This window comes from Eurosta solidaginis, chromosome 4, assembly GCF_040869045.1.
Source record: "Eurosta solidaginis isolate ZX-2024a chromosome 4, ASM4086904v1, whole genome shotgun sequence".
Taxonomy (NCBI): domain Eukaryota; kingdom Metazoa; phylum Arthropoda; class Insecta; order Diptera; family Tephritidae; genus Eurosta; species Eurosta solidaginis.
Window position 1 is genome coordinate 77,711,497 of NC_090322.1, and position 15,691 is coordinate 77,727,187.

Here is a 15,691-nt window from a genome sequence, read left to right on the forward strand (position 1 = left end):
GTAATCAGTTGCAAGGCTAAAATGCAATTTGTAGATCCTGGTCGTCGTTTCCAATGTCTAATGTGTAAAGTAAAAACAGATCCATACTTTTTCTCAACAGTGCCAACTGAATATTTCCAACATTTGTGCCACACCGGACAGCGTGTCGATAAATATGAACGTCCTGAACTTGTATTGGGTACATGAGTTTTTGTGTAAAAAATATTTGGGTTCCGATAGCTCTCAAGGTAAACCTCAACTCACATGCAACATCAATGCCTCGCATTCAATTGTGGACGCTGTACGCACTACATTGGGTCCACGCAGTATGGACAAGCATATTGTTGATTTCAGTGGTAAGGCCACAATTACAATTGATGGTGCAAACATTATGAAACTATTGGATATTGTGCATCCAGCCGTAAAACTCGACATCACCAAATATCAAGATGCTGAGGTAAGTTTTTTGTTATATTAGAATGTGTAGAATAAAAATGTTTCTCTTATCAGGTCGGCGATGGCACCACTTCAGTAGTACTTTAAGCAGGTGAAATCTTAAAATAAGTTAAGCCATATGTTGAGGAAGGCGTGTATGCACGTATCATCATTAAAGCTATACGTAAAGCATTACAATTATGCATGCCCAAAATATTACATGGCTGTACATGTCGAAGCGCCAATCAAAGGAAGAACAACGTGCTTTATTGGAAAAATGCGCTGCCACAGCAATGTCCTCCTAACTTATTCATCAACAAAAAGATTTCTTTACTAAAATGGTTGTGGACGCTGTACTTTCCTTTATGGACCCAAAGTCATACAAAAAATATAAAATCGCATTATTAAATATAGAAATGGAATTTAAGGCTGAGCGTGATAATGCTGAAGTACGTGTTGATAATGTTGAAGAGTATCAGAAAATTGTTGATGCTGAATGGCGTGTTCTGTACTAAACTAGCTAAGTAAGGCGCCAATATTGTGTTATCTAAACTAACAATTGTTGATGTGGCTACACAGTATTTTGCATATCGTGATATGTTCTGTGCTGTTAGTGTACCAGAAGAAGATTTGAAACATAAAATGAAAGCTTGTGATGGTGCTGTTATGAGTACAGCTAATGATATTAATTCAAGTGTTTTGGGTCAATGTGATTACTTTGAAGTACGTCAAGTTGGTGGTGAAGGTTTCAACATTTTCCAAGGTTTTATAGTGGGTTTGACATTGATTTTATTTTCATAGTTTATAATTATTTAAAGGTGGCGTTAATACTAGAACATGTCTATTGATTTTACGTGGCGGTGCCGAACAATTTTTGGAAGAAACTGAGCTTCGTTATGATGCTATAATGATTGTGCGGCGTACAATTAAACATGATTCTGTTGTTGCTGGTAAGTCAAAATACAAATTGAAAAAAATGTCTAATCTTAAATTGTTAAGTAATATTATGAAAAGTTTGTGTCCAACTCCGGAAGAAAAAACTATAAAATGTGTGTCAGTGAAATGATAATTATTGCTTTTGGTTGTTAGTTTTGAGGCATCGAGTGCCTTTTGATGTTGTTGTAGCAGTGCCTCGCCCCATCCAATAGGTCTGAACAATCACATTGTCATCAATATCCTCTAACGGGAGTCCGAGGAAACTTACTGTTTCAACGGGTGTGGACATAATGAGGGGGGTGTTTGAGGAGTTGGTTCCACATTACAATTGAAGAGATGGTTGGTGTCATGTGGGGACACATTGCAAGCAGCGACATTTTGTATGTCGGAGTTTATTCTCGATAGGTAAAAGTTTAACCTGTTACAGTAGCCAGATCGAAGTTGGGCTAGAATGACTCGCGTTTCCCTAGGGAGCGTGCATTCCTGTTCTGCAAGTTTAGGGTATTGTTCTTTGAGTACTGAATTCACGGGGCAATTCCTGACATAGAGGTCCGACGCCTGTTTATGGAGTTTACCAAGGACCTGCTTGTGTTTTCTTGCTTCATACGGCTGAGTGCCCAGGTTCCGTATTTCCTCATAGTGCTTACGGACTCCTTAAGACCCTGGGCGGTGTTGGCTCATCAATCAGATGTCTGTTGGGATGCCCAGGTTCCTCGGTATTCAACAGAAACTGTTCGGTTAGCATTTCATTTCTTTCACTTATTGGAAGTACTCTCGCCTCATTATGTAGATGGTGTTCTGGGTACATAAGGAGACAAGCCGTGGCGGTTCTGAGGGCAGTATTTTGGCAGGCCTGCAGCTTCTTCCAGTGGGTAATCTTTAGGCTTGGCGATCATATGGTGTAGGAAACAATAGCGACTCCTTCTGGTGGTGAAGATATCTATTGATATTTAGAAGTTAAACAGAAGTAGGGATAGGACACCGGTTTGAATTTGAGTTTTTTTGAAGTTATTGCAAAAAGCGTTGAGGATTTTTAATATCTTACGAGGTACCTTTGTAAATGTTTCTGAGAATGAAGAATGAGACCTATTGAAACTCAATTTTCACCAGGACAAGGCCGCTGAGACTTTGCTATACTTTAACATACAACACTTTACCCCTTTTTAGCAGGACTATAATTTTGATTTTATTTAATTTTAAAAATGTTTCTTCCTCTACAGTTAAGCATATCTTTTGTCAACACAGCGATGTGTTTGCGCAGGACCGTGCCTTCGCTACTTTATAATGAATGTCAATTTCCATCAATGGATATTGCGGCGCGCGATTGACCAACAAGACGATTCCACGACACCTTTGAGTATTCTTGATCTGAAAATTAATATGCAACGAATTTGTACAGCAAACGAACAACACACACTGAAATAATCTTGGTTAAAAAGTATCTAAGAATCTAATAATTCTAAGCTTTTTCCTACGTTCGTATTCTAAGCTTTTCATACTCTAATTAAAAAAAATATTCAACAATCGCACAAAGTTTGCAAAGATTTTTAAAGCAATTTAAGTGCAACGAATTTGTCAATAATTTTTAACCAAAATTTATAAAATAGATGTATAACAAAAAAATATTTTTAATATAAATAATTGCTGATGAATTTAACTGACAGTACCAATACCATCAACTAAATGGTCCTTATAAATATTGTAATCACATACTTCAAAACTGAAAATGACTATGAGTACCTACGTTTATTATTGCAAAATCACGAAGAAAGAAAATTGCATGAAGTACCCTCAATCTAAAATTATTCCACTGAATGTATATATCGCATTTTAAACTCAAAATGTGAAAACTTAAAAAAATTTTAAATCGGTATTTAAGTGTAAATCGATCCATGAAAGCATCGTGAAATAACTTTTTTTTTTTGTAGTTAACGTTATGGTTTAGCCTGGTTTTGTTGAGAATTTTGTTATTTTGGTGGTATAAATCAACATTCAACACAAAGCTAATCTGATTATGAGTTGCAACACTTTTGGTTAGGTTGCGATATGTAAAATTACATATTTTTGTACACAGTTCTAAAATGTAAAGGAAAAAAATGTATATTTGTCTATTAATTAAATTATTAAAAAGATATTGTTATATTAATGATATAGAGAAGCGCCAACACGAATGCAAGTGGTTTTAAACCACTGGCAGGCAATTCACCAGTTTAACTGTCAGAAAAAAATGTTAAATTGTTCATTTTATGTAAAAAAAATTTTGAAAGTTTCAATTGAAGTTCTGAAAGCTCGGGAATTTTAATTGAAGTTCAAAAAATTACAATTGAAGTTCACAATTTTCAATAGAAGTTCAGTAAATTATAATTGAAGCTGAGGAATTTCAACTGCAGTTCAGCAAATTACAACTTAAGTTCAGAAAATTACAATTTAGGTTCAATTATAGTTTTCTGAACTACAAACAGAAATTCGTACTTCAATTTTAATAGTACCGGCAGAAAATGCACCAGAAGATGAAGGGAATATTTTTGAAAGAAATGAAGGTAAAGCCATGAATGCTATATTTCAACCGCTGGATATAGAACTCGCAAATCTTGTTCTAACATGCAAAACCGCTAAAGAAATGATGGACAAATTGGAAAGTGTGTACGAAAAAAATTCGGAAATTCGTGCCATAACTTTTTACGAAGAATATTTTTCACTCAAGATGAAGGACGATGAAACTGTCGCTTCGTACGTAGCCAAAGCAAATCAATTAGCATCAGAGATTGAGCAACAGGGTGAAAAACTGTCTGACAAATTGAAGATGGTGCGTATTATTAGTAGTTTGCCTGTAAAGTTCAACAACTATAAAACTGTTTGGTATAATAGAAAAGAAACTCGTACAATTGATCCGCTTATGGCATCTTTGCAATCAGAGGAGGATAATTTGAATCGAATGAACAATGAACAGAATGATTCATCAGATGCGGCATTTGTTGCTAGGTTTAAACACAATAAACACAAAGACTCCAAAAAAGATTTCAAGCCAAAGTCAAATGTTTATGAATTGAAGAAGAGAACGAAATGCAAAGCTTGTGGTCAAATGGGCTATTGGGCAAAAGATAAAAAATGTCCAAAGAAAACAAATTCGTCGAATAGCAATAAAACTGCAAATAAAAACGAACTGGCATGGTGTAGAGTAGTATATTCGGACAAATCAAACGAATTAAATCCAGATTACTGGTGTGCTGATTCAGGTGCAACAAGTCACATGACTTTTTGTCGTGAGTGGCTCTCAGAGCTAAGAGAACATAGTGGTCAAGTCAATCGTGTCCAGATTCATGGAATTGGTACCATTCTTATAGATGCGAAGGTAAACAATCAGTGGGAGCAGCGTCGTCTTGAAAACGTGATGTATGTTCCAGAATTTGGTGAAAATTTGTTTTCGACAATAGTTATGACAGATAAAGGTTTACAAGTTTTATTTGAAAGTGGTGGTTGCAAAGTACTTGATCAACAGCGTAAAATCGTTGCACTAGGTAAGCGTGATAAAATGAAACAAATACGCATGGAATTTCGTGTACGTACAAATGAAGTTGCAAATGTTGCAGCTGTTTCGTTTGAGCAGTGGCATTGTCGATTGGGCCACGTCAACATCAATTCAATAAGAAAAATGGTTAAAGATGGTCTCATTACAGGTGTCGACTTGTCCAACAGTGAAAGATTTATTTGTGAGGATTGTCAATACGGAAAAATGACGAGATCAACTCATAAGGAATCGATCAAGCGACCATCAGTTGCTGGAGAATACATGCATGCAGATTTATGTGGTCCCATGGAACAAATTGGAATTGGTGGCGCTCGTTACTTCTTGTTGATTAAAGATGAAGCAACAACGTTTCGTTTCACATATCTTATAAAGTCGAAAAGTGAAGTACATGGATGCTTGATCTCTTTCATTCCAATGGTACAGAAGGCTTTTGGTTTTCAAATTAAATTTTTTCGTTCCGACAACGGTACTGAAATTGTCAACGAAGAAGTCAAGAAATTGTTAAGAAATGAAGGTATTCAAATCGGTGATATTGCATCGTATACTCCAGAGCAAAATGGGAGAATTGAACGTGATAATCAAACAATTCAAGAATGTGCAAGAACTACGCTTATTGCTAGTGGTTTAGCAAAATATCTATGGTCTGAAGCTGTTCGTACAGCAACGTATTTATTGAACCGCACAACAAATAGCAAGTGTCCAGGGAGTACACCTTATGAAAAATGGTTTGGTCGAAAACCATGTTTGGATCACATCAAAATATTTGGAACAGAATGTTTTGTTCAAGTTCCAAAACAAGCGGGTCGACAAAAGTGGGATCCAAAAGCGAAGAAAGTATTTTTGATTAGATTTGAGCCCACAACCAAAAACTTTCGACTATTTTATCCGAACAACAGAAAGATATTTCTAAGCTGTAATGTCCGTTTTAATTAGCAAGTATCAAAAAATGTCCGTTTTAATGAGCAAGTATCAAAAAAAATTGTCCTTCGGGATGACATTGATACTGATGATGAAGAAGTGTCTGATAATGCTTCAGGTGAAATCGTCGTTGAATCAGCTGATAATAATGATGTTTTTCTTGACGCTGAAGTAGAATCAACTGCGGAAACTCATGAACGGGTTCCACCCCAGAGAAGTAATCAACGCTACGATCTGCGAGAAAGTGTAAAGAGTCCAGATCGGTTAATTGAAAGTGGATTTTCAGCAACAATTGTTGAACCAAAAACATTCGAAGAGGCAATGAACTCACCCGATGCACAACAGTGGAAGAGTGCAATGGATGAGGAGTTTAATTCATTGATCAAGAATCACACATGTGATTTGGTAGAGCCACTAGATGATCAGAAAAGTATTGATAATTGGGTGTTTAAAATCAAAGAAAATACTGATGGCTCAATTGAGAGATATAAAGCGCGTCTTGTGATTCGTTGGTTCACTCAGCAATACGGTGTCGATTACGAAGAGACTTTTAGTCCTGTCGTCAAATATACATCGATTCATGCAATTCTGTATCTAGCGGCAATGAATAAAATGCGGCTAAAGCAGTTCGACATTAAAACTGCATTTTTGTACGGTGAGCTGAAAGAAAACGTTTTTATGAGGCAGCCAGTCGGCTATAATGACAACAGTGGACGCGTATGCAAGCTGATCAAAAGTTTATATGGTCTGAAACAGGCATCACGATGTTGGAATGAAAAATTTACGTCATTTCTTTGCAAATTTGATTTCACACAAAGTGATTCAGACTCATGCGTTTTCATTCGGCGAAAGGATAATACAATAAAGATCATCTCGATTTATGTAGATGATGGGTTGATGGTAACAAATAACATTACTGAAATTGATTCGATAGTTTCACACCTGCAAGACAATTTTGAAGTAAAAGTTATCGAGGCAGAGCGATTTTTGGGTCTCGAAATTGATCAACGTCAGAATGGTTCAATACGCATACACCAGCAGGCTTATGCTAAAAGGATAATGAATCGGTTTGGTATGATTGAAAGTAAAACTGTATCAACTCCAATGGATAACAATCAGAACCTTGGTGACTTCGCAAGAGATGAGCATGATGCTGTATATCCATATCGTGAAGCGGTCGGTAGCTTAATTTACCTGGCTATTGGGACACGACCAGACATAAGCTACGCAATTGGTGTGCTAAGTCGATATTTGGAACAGCCTAGCTCAGCACACGTAACTGCGGTGAAACGCATATTCAAGTACATTAAGGGCACGATTGATATGGGTATTGTTTATAAAAATGATTGTGTTCTTGATTTGGTCGGCTACAGTGATGCCTATTATGCTGGCGAAAGCTAAACAAGACGATCGACGAGTGGGTATGTTTTTCATATTGGGTCCGGTGTCGTAAGCTGGGCATCAGTAAGGCAAAAATCGGTCTAAACATCGACAACGGAATCTGAATATATGGCGGCTTGTCAGGCAATCAAGGACTAATCTGGCTTAAAAGTTTTTTAAGCAGTTTGTTGTATGAACCAAAACTAAAAACAACACTATATATGGACAATCAAAGCGCAATTCGTTTAATTAAGAATCCCGTCTTTCATAAAAGAACCAAGCACATCGATGTCCAGTACCATTTTATCCGAGAAAAATTTCAAGGGGAGCGTAACGTTTGCCTGTTTTAGAAAATTCTACCTCGCAAAATCCTGCAAAATGTTAAAAAATCCTGCATAAGTAAAATCCTGGTTTTCTAAAATTTTGCTTTTCCAAAATCCTGGTTTTCCAAAATTCTGCTTTTGCTAAATCCGGCTTGACAAATTCTGCTTTTAGTGTACTTACCCTTTAAATAAACTTTCTGAACAACGAAATGAACCGACATACGCAGCGAAAGTATTCAAACTCATACACAGCGATTTTAGAAATCAAATAAACAACTTTATTCGTAATATCTTTTTATATATGTATGTGTGTATGTATGTAAATATTTTAGTCTAGTAAATTGAAATATTTTTTGCAACTTTCTTCAAATAACTTGGTTGATTTAATTCATTCCTTTTTTTTAATAACTCTTCGTAGTTGCTTTTTTTTTTTTTTAATTATGTTTCTTTTCTTTCTTATTATTTCTCCATTTTCCCTTCTTTGTATTTGAGTATTCGCATAAATAAGCTCTTTTTGTAAATTTTATACGAGTTTATAAAATTGTGAGGTACTTTCACCTACAATGACTTTTAGTCTACGATGTATAACGGTATTTCTAGTTCCAGCCATTCGTCAATGAACATGTGTACATACATACATATATATATGTTCATATGGGTGGAATAATAATATAAAAAATAATGTGTACACAGTGTTGTATTTAAATGTAATATAAAAAATGTTAAAGTGGACATGTCATTACTTTGAAAAGTGCTCACATTGTTTATATTACATTTAAATACAGAATTTTCTAAGTCGGGATTCTGAGAAACAGAATTTTAAAAAATCAGGATTTTAAAAAACAGGATTTTAAAAAGCAGGATTTTGCTTTCGCGATTGTGCAAAAACAGGATTTCGTTACTAACCCAATTTCAAGTTGGTCAATTCATCTTAGAATATATAAATACTGATGAGCAGATCGCGGATATATTTACGAAAGCATTGAATAAGAATCGTCATAAATACTTGTGCAATTTGATGGAGATGACATCATAAGAGAACGTCGCCGATTTTGTTTACAACAATGAGTGGGAGTATTGGAATTATCCATTGTCGAAACAAAGATGGCAACCCTTTATTTCTGTACTCTATTTTACTATTTTTACCTTCGTTAACTACAGTTGAAATGTGACGTTTATAGCATAGATGAATGGATTTGCAACTCTTTGTTTAGAGAGAGCGCTGTCAAAATGCACATTTTTTATAACTATTGTCAATGATGCCACTCCAAACAAAAATTAATAGATCTGAATATGGGGATTTTTGACATACATTTCGGCGATTATAGTTTCAATCATTTAATAAAATGATAGTCGTAAAATATTCATTTCTATAAACTTATTTTGCAATAATACGACTAGTTAGAGTAAAATTTAACAAATCTGAGTAAAATTTACATTTTGATTAAATTAATTAGTCAAATATTGTAACGCATTTAACTCACAGTGAAAACCATATATTCTTTTGAAATTTCAGTAAATCGGACCTATGATATAATAGTTAACATCATTTAATGGATAGGGCTTATCCTACATGTCTGACGTTCCAGGTTCTGTGGTCAAAATGGACTGGTTGCATCGGGACTTCATATTTACAAAACCTGTTTTTAGTGATAACTTTTGAATGGGAAATAATATTTACCCTCCGCCTTCGAACTAATAATATCTACACTAAAACAAGTAGTTTTATCCTTTTTCCCATAATTTTTGAACGCTATTCTACAGTTGTAGGTCAAACTAAAGTTTACCGAAATTTTTGGCCCATTTTTCATTTTAGCTGGCACATTTTTTGTTCTGGCATCCGCTTCAGCTGGCCCGTGGGATTTATCTGTGATTGTTGCCAGCTCAAATTTGACATAAATCCCTCGTGAGAGCGTAAACAAATGTTTCGTATCAAGTCATCTTTGGTTTAGAGAAGAAGCACTTCAATAAAATTTTCTTTCCATAAAAGCGAATTGTTCAACTGTTAATTAAACGTGTTTTCTTTTGTGCGGTTATCTTTTTTATTCACTTAATTGGTTCAGTCAAAAGGACTTCTAAAACAGCTAAAATTTACTCTTACCGTCTCACTAATGGCATGCGCGGTTGAGGGTGAATATGACCCACCCATTGTAAATTTTGGTGAATTGGATCCAATTAGATGTAATCATTTGCAAGGCTAAAATGCAATTTGTAGATGCTGGTCGTCGTTTCCAGTGTCTAATGTGTAAAGTAACAACAGATCCATACTTTTTCTCAACAGTGCCAACTGAATATTTCCAACATTTGTGCCACACCGGACAGCGTGTCGATAAATATGAACGTCCTGAACTTGTATTGGGTACAAGAGTTTTTGTGTAAAAATATTTGGGTTCCGATAGCTCTCAAGGTAAACCTCAACTCACATGCAACATCAATGCCTCGCATTCAATTGTGGACGCTGTACGCACTACATTGGGTCCACGCAGTATGGACAAGCATATTGTTGATTTCAGTGGTAAGGCCAAATTACAATTGATGGTGCAAACATTATGAAACTATTGGATATTGTGCATCCAGCCGTAAAACTCTAGTCGACATCACCAAATATCAAGATGCTGAGGTAAGTTTTTTCTTATATTAGAATGTGTAGAATAAAAATGTTTCTCTTATCAGGTCGGCGATGGCACCACTTCAGTAGTACTTTAAGCAGGTGAAATCTTAAAATAAGTTAAGCCATATGTTGAGGAAGGCGTGTATGCACGTATCATCATTAAAGCTATACGTAAAGCATTACAATTATGCATGCCCAAAATATTACATGGCTGTACATGTCGAAGCGCCAATCAAAGGAACAACAACGTGCTTTATTGGAAAAATGCGCTGCCACAGCAATGTCCTCCTAACTTATTCTTCAACAAAAACATTTCTTTCCTAAAATGGTTGTGGACGCTGTACTTTCCTTTATGGACCCAAAGTCATACAAAAAATATAAAATCGCATTATTAAATATAGAAATGGAATTTAAGGCTGAGCGTGATAATGCTGAAGTACGTGTTGATAATGTTGAAGAGTATCAGAAAATTGTTGATGCTGAATGGCGTGTTCTGTACTAAACTAGCTAAGTAAGGCGCCAATATTGTGTTATCTAAACTAACAATTGTTGATGTGGCTCCGCAGTATTTTGCAGATCGTGATATGTTCTGTGCTGTTAGTGTACCAGAAGAAGATTTGAAACATAAAATGAAAGCTTGTGATGGTGCTGTTATGAGTACAGCTAATGATATTAATTCAAGTTTTTTGGGTCAATGTGATTACTTTGAAGTACGTCAAGTTGGTGGTGAAGGTTTCAACATTTTCCAAGGTTTTATAGTGGGTTTGACATTGATTTTATTTTCATAGTTTATAATTATTTAAAGGTGGCGTTAATGCTAGAACATGTCTATTGATTTTACGTGGCGGTGCCGAACAATTTTTGGAAGAAACTGAGCTTCGTTATGATGCTATAGTGATTGTGCGGCGTACAATTAAACATGATTCTGTTGTTGCTGGTAAGTCAAAATACAAATTGAAAAAAAATGTCTAATCTTAAATTGTTAAGTAATATTATGAAAAGTCTGTGTCCAACTCCGGAAGAAAAAACTATAAAATTTGTGTCAGTGAAATGATAATTATTGCTTTTGGTTGTTAGTTTTGAGGCATCGAGTGCCTTTTGATGTTGTTGTATGCCTCGCCCCATCCAATAGGTCTGACCAATCACATTGTCATCAATATCCTCTAACGGGAGTCCGAGGAAACTTACTGTTTCAACGGGTGTGGACATAATGAGGGGGGTGTTTGAGGAGTTGGTTCCACATTACAATTGAAGAGATGGTTGGTGTCATGTGGGGACACATTGCAAGCAGCGACATTTTGTATGTCGGAGTTTATTCTGGATAGGTAAAAGTTTAACCTGTTACAGTAGCCAGATCGAAGTTGGGCTAGAGTGACTCGGGTTTTCCTAGGGAGCGTGCATTCCTGTTCTGCAAGTTTAGGGTATTGTTCTTTGAGTACTGAATTCACGGGGCAATTCCTGACATAGAGGTCCGACGCCTGTTTATGGAGTTTACCAAGGACCTGCTTGTGTTTTCTTGCTTCATACGGCTGAGTTCCCAGGTTCCGTATTTCCTCATAGTGCTTACGGACTCCTTAAGACCCTGGGCGGTGTTGGCTCATCAATCAGATGTCTGTTGGGATGCCCAGGTTCCTGGGTATTCAACAGAAACTGTTCGGTTAGCATTTCATTTCTTTCACTTATTGGAAGTACTCTCGCCTCATTATGTAGATGGTGTTCTGGGTACATAAGGAGACAACCCGTGGCGGTTCTGAGGGCAGTATTTTGGCAGGCCTGCAGCTTCTTCCAGTGGGTAATCTTTAGGCTTGGCGATCATATGGTGTAGGAAACAATAGCGACTCCTTCTGGTGGTGAAGATAGCTATTGATATTTAGGAGTTAAACAGAAATAGGGATAGGACACCGGTTTGAATTTGAGTTTTTTTGAAGTTATTGCAAAAAGCGTTGAGGATTTTTAATATCATACGAGGTACCTTTGTAAATGTTTCTGAGAATGAAGAATGAGACCTATTGAAACTCAATTTTCACCAGGACAAGGCCGCTGAGACTTTGCTATACTTTAACATACAACACTTTACCCCTTTTTAGCAGAACTATAATTTTGATTTTATTAAATTTTAAAAATGTTTCTTCCTCTACAGTTCAGCATATCTTTTGTCAACACAGCGATGTGTTTGCGCAGGACCGTGCCTTCGCTACTTTATAATGAATGTCAATTTCCATCAATGGATATTGCGGCGCGCGATTGACCAACAAGACTATGCCACGACACCTTTGAGTATTCTTGATCTGAAAATTAATATGAAACGAATTTGTACAGCAAACGAACAACACACACTGAAATAATCTTGGTTAAAAAGTATCTAAGAATCTAATAATTCTAAGCTTTTTCCTACGTTCGTATTCTAAGCTTTTCATGCTCTAATTAAAAAAAATATTCAACAATCGCACAAAGTTTGCAAAGATTTTTAAAGCAATTTAATTGCAACGAATTTGTCAATAATTTTTAACCAAAATTTATAAAATAGATGTATAACAAAAAAATATTTTTAATATAAATAATTGCTGATGAATTTAACTGACAGTACCAATACCATCAACTAAATGGTCCTTATAAATATTGTAATCACATAATTCAAAACAAAAAATGACTATGAGTACCTACGTTTATTATTGCAAAATCACGAAGAAAGAAAATTGCATGAAGTACCCTCAATCTAAAATTATTCCACTGAATGTATATATCGCATTTTAAACTCAAAATGTGAAAACTTAAAAAAATTTTAAATCGGTATTTAAGTGTAAATCGATCCATGAAAGCATCGTGAAATAACTTTTTTTTTGGTAGTTAACGTTATGGTTTAGCCTGGTTTTGTTAAGAATTTTGTTATTTTTGTGGTATAAATCAACATTCAACACAAAGCTAATCTGATTATGAGTTGCAACACTTTTGGTTAGGTTGCGATATGTAAAATTACATATTTTTGTACATAGTTCTAAAATGTAAAGGAAAAAAATGTATATTTGTCTATTAATTAAATTATTAAAAAGATATTGTTATATTAATAATATAGAGAAGCGCCAATACGAATGCAAGTGGTTTTAAACCACTGGCAGGCAATCACCACTTTAACTGTCAGAAAAAAATGTTAAATTGTTCATTTTATGTAAAAAAAATTTTGAAAGTTTCAATTGAAGTTCTGAAAGCTCGGGAATTTTAATTGAGGTTCAAAAAATTACAATTGAAGTTCACAATTTTCAATAGAAGTTCAGTAAATTATAATTGAAGCTGAGGAATTTCAACTGCAATTCAGCAAATTACAACTTAAGTTCAGAAAATTACAATTTAGGTTCAATTATAGTTTTCTGAACTACAAACAGAAATTCTTAACTTCAATTTTAATAGTACCGGCAGAAAATGCACCAGAAGATGAAAGTAATATTTTTGAAAGAAATGAAGGTAAAGCCATGAATGCTATATTTCAATCGCTGGATATAGAACTCGCAAATCTTGTTCTAACATGCAAAACCGCTAAAGAAATGATGGACAAATTGGAAAGTGTGTACGAAAAAAACTCGTAAATTCGTGCCATAACTTTTTATGAAGAATATTTTTCACTCAAGATGAAGGACGATGAAACTGTCGCTTCGTACGTAGCCGAAGCAAATCAATTAGCATCAGAGATTGAGCAACAGGGTGAAAAACTGTCTGACAAATTGAAGATGGTGCGTATTATTAGTAGTTTGCCTGTAAAGTTCAACAACTATAAAACTGTTTGGTATAATACAAAAGAAACTCGTACAATTGATCCGCTTATGGCATTTTTGCAATCAGAGGAGGATAATTTGAATCGAATGAACAATGAACAGAATGATTCATCAGATGCGGCATTTGTTGCTAGGTTTAAACACAATAAACACAAAGACTCCAAAAAAGATTTCAAGCCAAAGTCAAATGTTTATGAATTGAAGAAGAGAACGAAATGCAAAGCTTGTGGTCAAATGGGCTATTGGGCAAAAGATAAAAAATGTCCAAAGAAAACAAATTCGTCAATAGCAATAAAACTGCAAATAAAAACGAACTGGCATGGTGTAGAGTAGTATATTCGGACAAATCAAACGAATTAAATCCAGATTACTGGTGTGCTGATTCAGGTGCAACAAGTCACATGACTTTTGGTCGTGAGTGGCTCTCAGAGCTAAGAGAACATAGTGGTCAAGTCAATCGTGTCCAGATTCATGGAATTGGTGCCATTCTTATAGATGCGAAGGTAAACAATCAGTGGGAGCAGCGTCGTCTTGAAAACGTGATGTATGTTCCAGAATTTGGTGAAAATTTGTTTTCGACAATAGTTATGACAGATAAAGATTTACAAGTTTTATTTGAAAGTGGTGGTTGCAAAGTACTTGATCAACAGCGTAAAATCGGTGCACTAGGTAAACGTGATAAAATGAAACAAATACGCATGGAATTTCGTGTACGTGCAAATGAAGTTGCAAATGTTGCAGCTGTTTCGCTTGAGCAGTGGCATTGTCAATTGGGCCACGTCAACATCAATTCAATAAGAAAAATGGTTAAAGATGGTCTCATTACAGGTGTCGACTTGTCCAACAGTGAAAGATTTTTTTTGTGAGGATTGTCAATACGGAAAAATGACGAGATCAACTCATAAGGAATCGATCAAGCGACCATCAGTTGCTGGAGAATACATGCATGCAGATTTATGTGGTCCCATGGAAGAAATTGAAATTGGTGGCGCTCGTTACTTCTTGTTGATTAAAGACGAAGCAACAACGTTTCGTTTCACATATCTTATAAAGTCGAAAAGTGAAGTACATGGATGCTTGAGCTCTTTCATTCCAATGGTACAGAAGGCTTTTGGTTTTCAAATTAAATTTTTTCGTTCCGACAACGGTACTGAAATTGTCAACGAAGAAGTCAAGAAATTGTTAAGAAATGAAGGTATTCAAATCGAATATATTGCACCGTATACTCCAGAGCAAAATGGGAGAATTGAACGTGATAATCAAACTATTTAAGAATGTGCAATAACTATGCTTATTGCTAGTGGTTTACCAAAATATCTATGGTCTGAAGCTGTTCGTACAGCAACGTATTTATTGAATCGCACAACAAATAGCAAGTGTCCAGGGAGTACACCTTATGAAAAATGGTTTGGTCGAAAACCATGTTTGGATCACATCAAAATATTTGGAACAGAATGTTTTGTTCAAGTTCCAAAACAAGCGGGTCGACAAAAGTGGGATCCAAAAGCGAAGAAAGTATTTTTGATTGGATTTGAGCCCACAACCAAAAACTTTCGCCTATTTTATCCGAACAACAGAAAGATATTTCTAAGCTGTAATGTCCGTTTTAATTAGCAAGTATCAAAAAATGTCCGTTTTAATGAGCAAGTATCAAAAAAAATTGTCCTTCGGGATGACATTGATACTGATGATGAAGAAGTGTCTGATAATGCTTCAGGTGAAATCGTCGTTGAATCAGCTGATAATAATGATGTTTTTCTTGACGCTGAAGTAGAATCAACTGCGGAAACTCATGAACGGGTTCCACCCCAGA

At 35.5% G+C, this 15,691-nt stretch overlaps 2 pseudogenes; both read left to right on the top strand.

Annotated features, from left to right (window-relative positions):
* Positions 1-209: 209 nt before the first annotated feature.
* LOC137248024 (T-complex protein 1 subunit eta-like) lies at positions 210-2,679 on the top strand (annotated as a pseudogene).
* Positions 2,680-9,879: 7,200 nt separating this feature from the next.
* Positions 9,880-13,692, top strand: LOC137248565 (T-complex protein 1 subunit eta-like; annotated as a pseudogene).
* The last annotated feature ends 1,999 nt before the right edge of the window (positions 13,693-15,691 follow it).